This window comes from Colobus angolensis, unplaced genomic scaffold (genome assembly GCF_000951035.1).
Source record: "Colobus angolensis palliatus isolate OR3802 unplaced genomic scaffold, Cang.pa_1.0 Scaffold96, whole genome shotgun sequence".
Classification (NCBI taxonomy): Eukaryota; Metazoa; Chordata; class Mammalia; order Primates; family Cercopithecidae; genus Colobus; species Colobus angolensis.
The window spans coordinates 724,056-731,059 of NW_012123598.1; the positions used below are offsets into that span (position 1 = coordinate 724,056).

The 7,004-nt window shown below is 46.6% G+C and overlaps 1 pseudogene; it reads left to right on the forward strand.

Moving 5' to 3' along the window:
- Nucleotides 1-5,963: 5,963 nt before the first annotated feature.
- On the forward strand, nt 5,964-6,443 carry LOC105504824 (annotated as a pseudogene).
- Nucleotides 6,444-7,004: the final 561 nt, after the last annotated feature.

Consider the following 7,004-nt stretch of genomic DNA (forward strand, 5'->3'; position numbering starts at 1 on the left):
GTGGCACCAACCAGTGGAGCCACCAACCATCCTGGTTTGCCCAGGGCTGGGGGCTCCCTGAGTTCCTGCTAAAATGGAGAGCATCTCAGGCCAACCAGCAAAGTTTGTCATTCTCAACACCCAGGAGATTTCTAGAAATGCAAAATGGCCAGGTGCTCACGCCTGTAATCCCACACTTTGGGAGGCTGAGGCAGGCAGATCACTTGAGATCAGGAGTTGGAGACCAGCCTGGCCAACACGGTGAAACCCTGTCTCTACTAAAAATACAAAAATTAGCAGGGCATGGTGGCAGGCACCTGTAATTCCAGCTACTTGGGAGGCTGAGGCAAGGGGATCACTTGAACCTGGGAGGCGGAGGTTGCAGTGAGCCGAGATCGCGCCACTGCACTCCAGGCTGGTTGACAGAGCGAGACTCTGTCTCAAAGAAAAAAAAAAAAATGGAAATGCAGAATAACAGGCACCGCCCAGACCTACTAAATCAGACCCAGAGGGGAGGTGGAATGCACATTACAGATTGAGAAGCTGAGGTGAAGGCCGCTAAGGAGACAAGAAGCCTTTTCTGACAGTATCCTGCCTCCACACCCAGCTGCGTCTGTCCAAGATGCCCCATCCTCGCCTGGGCTGACCCATTTCGCTCCCCGGTGCATCAGCCATGCCTGTGTAAATTTCTGTACTCCGATTCTTTACATTTCCTAGAGATGATAAACACCCCCACGGAGAGCATGGCTTTCACATGCAGACCGCTCAATCCAGAGCCCACACCCGGCACCCCCTCCATTGGGCTCCCACACTCAGGGCCTCTGTGTGCCTGCCCTTATCACCCAGGGCTGGGAACCAGACAACCAGGACAGTGCCTGTGCCCCAGAACTGCTAAATTACTCAGAGGAGTCGGTCCTAAGCCTGCCCACCCTGATTCACCCATTCCCTCCCGTGAAAATAACAAAAAGGCTCCTGCCCACATTTTCCCCTCTCTCCCTCTGCTTTCTGACCAGCTCCAGTACTTCCCTCTGTGGCTCCTCTGTTGATGGGTGGATAGATGGATAGCAGATAGTTGAAGGACGGTGGATGGATGGGTAGAGGAGTGGATGGGTGGATAGATGCAGGATGGATGGATGGAGTGGATGGATAATGGATGGAGGATGGATGGATGTATAGATGGATCGATGGATGAATGGATAATAGATGGAGGATGGATAATGGATCGAGGACGGATGGATGGATGGATGGATGGATAGATGGATAATGGATGGAGGATGGATGAATGGATAACGGATGGATGGCTAGTGGGTGGATGGGTGGAATGGATGAATGATGGTAGGTGGATTAATACATGACTAGTGATACCGTATCTCCATAGCAATGAACATTTCATGTGTCTTTCATGTTCACTGCCTTTGAATTTGCTAATTACCATCAGGAAGCAAAGTTGAGGTGGGGATGGTTTGAGATACTGCTGGAGGGAGAGGAAGTTTTCTGAATCTTTCTGATAAACAGGTTGTCAATACTGTAGTTTTCAAGTTCATGACACATCTAGCTTTGGTCTTCCCATTAAGGCCAAATGCAATGAATTGATTTTTAAAGAATGTAGCTCAAGCTGGGCACTGTGGCTCATGCCTGTAATCCCCAAATTTGGGAGGCTGAGGCAAGAAGATTGTTTGAGGCCAGCAGTCAGGATCAGCCTAGGCAATAGATTGAGACCCTGTCTCCCCCTAAAAAATGAGTCCCAGTACACAAAGGCGCAGGGCGCAGATAGAAGGGAAACATTACAGCATGTTTGTAAAATGAAGTACTTGGAAGCAAGACTGTAAAGCACAAGAATAGCATATGAAAACTCAGTACTAAAATGATTAAGAGAAAATAACAAATGCCTTTCCTCTGGACAATGCAATCAAAATTTTGGATCATTTTCCATCATGGGGACAGCGTCATGAGGGAAAACACAAGATGATAAACTGTAAAAATATATATAGTTTCAATTTCCAAGTAAAAATTGATATGCTATCTGTGCAGTGAAAATGATTAAACAGAAATGCAGTGATAAATAAACAGGGATTATGGCCAAGCTGCCTGACTTGGAACAAAACTCTGTAATATAGCCAAATCATGAGGACCTTTCATCCCCTTTGACCCAGTAATTCAACTTCCAGCAGTTCTTTCTAGGGAATTAATGAGGCGCACTGAGACAGATCTAATGGAGGCTGGGCGTTTTGTCTTTCTCTGGAACAGTAACACGTTAGAAAACCGTTTTCCTTTTACAGAGACAGAACAAGACTCTTACCTCTTCTTAGGAGGTCTCTACCCAAGCTAAGTTGAACCCATTATGCTTTCAAAAATCCTCCCCTTTCTTAGGGAGGGAGGTCGCCCACTTAGTTCCTTAAGGCAGAAACGGTGCCTGTTTCTGTAAGAAACGTTCCGTTTCTCACCAGAGAAACGGAACCAGTAGTGCTATGGGCTGAACTGCAGACTCCCCAAAGTCATATGCTGATGTCCTAACCCCCAGTACCTCAGAATGTGCCTGTATTTGGGGATAGGGTCTTCACAGAGGCGCCTGAGCGAAAACGAGGTCACCAGGATGGACCTCGATCTAATAGGGCTGGCTTCCTCAAAAGAAGAGGAAATGTGGAGACAGACACATACCGAGGAAAGCCTATATGCGAACACAGGGAGGGCGGGTGTCTGGTCGCCACAGAGAAAGGCCTCCCGGGAAACCAGCCCTGCTGACACCTGATCGCAAACTTCCAGCCTCCAGAATTGTGAAAAAACACATTTCTGTTGTTTCAGCCACTTGTTACGTGGAGCTTTGTTATGGCAGCCCTAACAGACTAAGTAGGATATAACATGCATACTTATATGTATATTTGTGTGTGTGGGATACATGTATATATGTGTGTGGGGGAAAATACATGCATATTTATGTGTGTATTTATGTGTGTGGGATACATGTTACATGTGTGGGTGGAAATACATGCATATTTATATGTATGTTTGTGTGGGGGGATACATGTATACATGTGTGGGGGAATTACATGCATACTTATATGCAGATTTGTGTGTGGGGGATACATGTTATATGTGTGTGGGGGAAATACATGCATATTTATATGTATATTTGTGTGGAGGGGATACATGTTATATGTCTGGGGTGAAAATGCATGCATATTTATATGTATATTTGTGTGGGGGGATACATGTATATATATGGGGGAATACATGCATATATATATTTGTGTGTGGGATACATGTATATATGCGTGTGGGGGAAATACATGCATATTTATATGTATATATGTGTGTGGGATATATGTATATACGTGTGGGGGGAAATACATGCATATTTATATGTATATTTGTGTGTGGGATACATGTATATATGTGTGGGGGGAATTACATGCATACTTATATGTATATTTGTGGGGGGCATACATGTTAATGTGGGGGGGAAATACATGTATATTTGTGTAGAGGGGATACATGTTATATGTTTGGGGTGGAAATACATGCATATTTATATGTATATTTGTGTGGGGGGATACATGTATATATGTGGGGGGATACATGTATATATGTGGGGGGAATACATGCATATTTATGTATATATATTTGTGTGTGGCATACATGTATATATGTGTGTGTGGGAAATACATGCATATTTATATGTATATATGTGTGTGGGATATATGTATACACATGTGGGGGAAATACATGCATATTTATATGTATATTTGTGTGGAGGGTATATTGATAATAGGTCTATACACACACGTGTATATATATCTATATATCACATATATCATATATATAATTTTCATCTTTAAAGATGGGGGTCCCCAACCCGCAGACCATGGACCCATACTGGTCTATGGCCTGTTAGGAACTGGGCCACACAGCAGGAGGTGAGGGTGGGTGGGTGAGCGAGTGAGTGAGCAAAGCTTCATCTATATTTCCAGCCGCTCCCCACTGCCCACATCACCACCTGAGCTCCACCTCCTGTTGGATCAGCAGCCGCATTAGATTCTCACAGGAGCACGAACCCTGTTGTGAACTGTGTGTGCGAGGGATCCAGGTTGCACATTCCTTATGAGAATCTAATGCCTGAAGATCTGCCACCGTCTCGCATCATTCCCAGATGGGAGCATGCGGGAAAACGAGCTCAGGGCTCCCACCAATTCTGTATTCTGGTGAGTTGTATAACTATTTCATTACATATTACAGTGTAATAATAATAGAAATAAAGTGCATAACAAATGTAATGTGCTGGAATCATCCTAAAGTCATCTCCCCACCCTGCTCTGCGAAAGAATTGTCTTCCACAAAACCGGTACCTGGTGCCAAAAAGGTTGGGAACCACTGTTTTAAGAGGCTCATGGTAAGGCAATGGCTTACACGATTTTGAAGTCTGGGAGGTGTGGCATCCGTGGGACTGACTGACGATGGACTGGAAACTCAGGGAGGAGTTAATGCTGCAACCTTGAGGTGGAATTTATTTTTCCTCAGGGAAAACTCCGTTTTTGCTCTTAAGGCCTTCAGCTGGTGAGATGAGGCCCACCCACATTATCCAGGATCATCTCCTTCACCAAAAGTCAGCTGTCATAGATGTTAACTGCATCTGTAAAATACCCTCACAGCCACAGCTGGACGAGGGTTTGATGGAACCCGTGGGAATTAGAGCCTGGCCAGGTGGACACACGAAATGAGCCACACACCGAATCCCATCAGTGTCCAGGGCTCGTCTGTTCTGCCTCCTGGACATCCCCTGAGCCAGCTCTGCCTCCGTCACTCCCCCTGCCCCACCTCGTCTGGGCACCCATCCTCTCTGTCCTGTGTCCCTCAAGTCTCCTCCGTGTGTGTCTCTGCCATGCACCAGCCCTGGCTTTCATCCATCGTGCAGCCAACTTGGACTGTCTTAAAAGAAAAGGCGTCCGTGCCCACTGCCTGGGCTAAAACATGTCAATAGAGTCATGTCGCTGTCAGATAAAGATCAAGTTCCTTACTACGATCCACAGACTGTCTAAGCCCCAGAATTGCTACGTGGGAAGGGTTTGGGGCACTCTGGTTGGGTAAGTGCATTAACCTGCCAGGACTGCCACAAGAGAACACCACAGACAGGGCGGCTTCAACAACAGAAATCTATTTTCTTACCATTCTGGAGGCTGGTATCAAGTCTGAGATCAAGGTGCTGGCAGGGTTGGTTTCTCTTTAGGCCTCTTTTCTCAGTGTGTAGAGATGGCCATCTTCTCCCAGTGTCCTTACGTGGACATCACTTCGTATGTGCCTCTGTCCTCATCTCCTCTCCTGATCAGGGCTCCGGCCAACTTTTCTTTTTTCTTTTTTTATTATTTTATTTTATTTTATTTTATTTTTTGAGTTGGAGTCTCTCTCTGTCACCCAGGCTGGAGTGCAGTGGTGTGATCTCGGCTCACTGCAACCTCCACCTTCTGGGTTCAAGTGATTCTCCTGCCTCAGCCTCCCAAGTAGCTGGGATTACAGGTGCCCACTATCACGCCCGGCTAATTTTTGTGTTTTTTTTAAGTAGAGAGAGGGTTTCACCATGGTGGCCAGGCTGGTCTCGAATTCCTGACGTCAGGTGATCTGCCCGCCTCCGCCTCCCAAAGTGCTGGGATTACAGGCGTGAGCCACCGCGCCCGGCTGCTCCAGCCACATTGAATCAGGAGACACGGATGGTACTAATGATTTTGTTCTAACTGGATCACCTCTGTAAAGACCTCATCTTCAAATATGCTTACATTCTGAGGTGCTGGAAGGTAGAGCTCCAGCGTGAGTTCAGGGGCACACATTTCAGCCCATAACAGCAAGCAATGTGGTCTTTGCTGTGGGGTCGTGTTGACATAACTGTTATGGGAAAAGGCAGATGAACCCTGTGAAGACAGCTATGTGTGTGAACTTAATTCAGACTAAGACGAAGTGTTAAAAGTCCATTCTTGCTCTTCCACAGGAGGCCTGCACGCCACCGCTTGTGCTGCCGCCATGTCTCTGGTGACCCCTGAAAAGTTCCAGCATATTTTGCGAGTACTCAACACCAACATCGATGGGCGGCGGAAAACAGCCTTTGCCATCACTGCCATTAAGGGTGTGGGCCGAAGATACGCCCACGTGGTGTTGAGGAAAGCAGACACTGACCTCACCAAGAGGGCGGGAGAACTCACTGAGGAGGAGGTGGAACGTGGGATCACCCTTATGCAGAATCCAAGCCAGTACAAGATCCCAGACTGGTTCTTCAACAGACAGAAGGTTGTAAAGGATGGAAAATACAGCCAGGTCCTAGCCAATGGTCTGGACAACAAGCTCCGCGAAGGCCTGGAGCGACTGAAGAAGATTCGGGCCCACAGAGGGCTGCGCCACTTCTGGGGCCTTCATGTCGGACGCCAGCACACCGAGACCGTTGGCCGCCGTGGCCGCCCATGGGTGTGTCCAAGAAGAAATAAGTCTGTAGGCCTTGTCTGTTAATAAATAGTTTACATACCTAAAAAAAAAAAAAAAAAAGTCAATTTTTACTGATTTTGGTAATTCATGGAATCCAACAAGTGATGGAAATTTAGTTCCATGAGCATATCCAGGGGTGGGGGGAGTTACGGCCGAGCATCAGTGATGCCTGGAATATTATGAAGCGGAAAGATTTTCACATCCACCCCTCAAACAACAACAACAACAACTGTTCCAAAATGATGACTGACAGGACCAGGGGATATAATCTGCAAAATGACAACCAGAATGCAATATTTGTTTGTTTCATTATTTTATATATATTTTTAGAGACAGTGTCTCCCCCTGTTACCCAGTCTGGAGTGAGGGGTGCAATTTCAGCTCACGGCAGCCTTGACCTGCCAGGTTCAAGTGATCTTCTGGCCTCAGCTTCCAGAGTCGCTGGGACCACAGTGGTGTGCCACCATGCCAAGATAATTTTTGTATTTTTTTGTGGCGATGAGGTCCTTCTATGTTGCCCAGGGCTTAAGCGTTCCAACCACCTTGGCCCCCAAAAGTGCTGA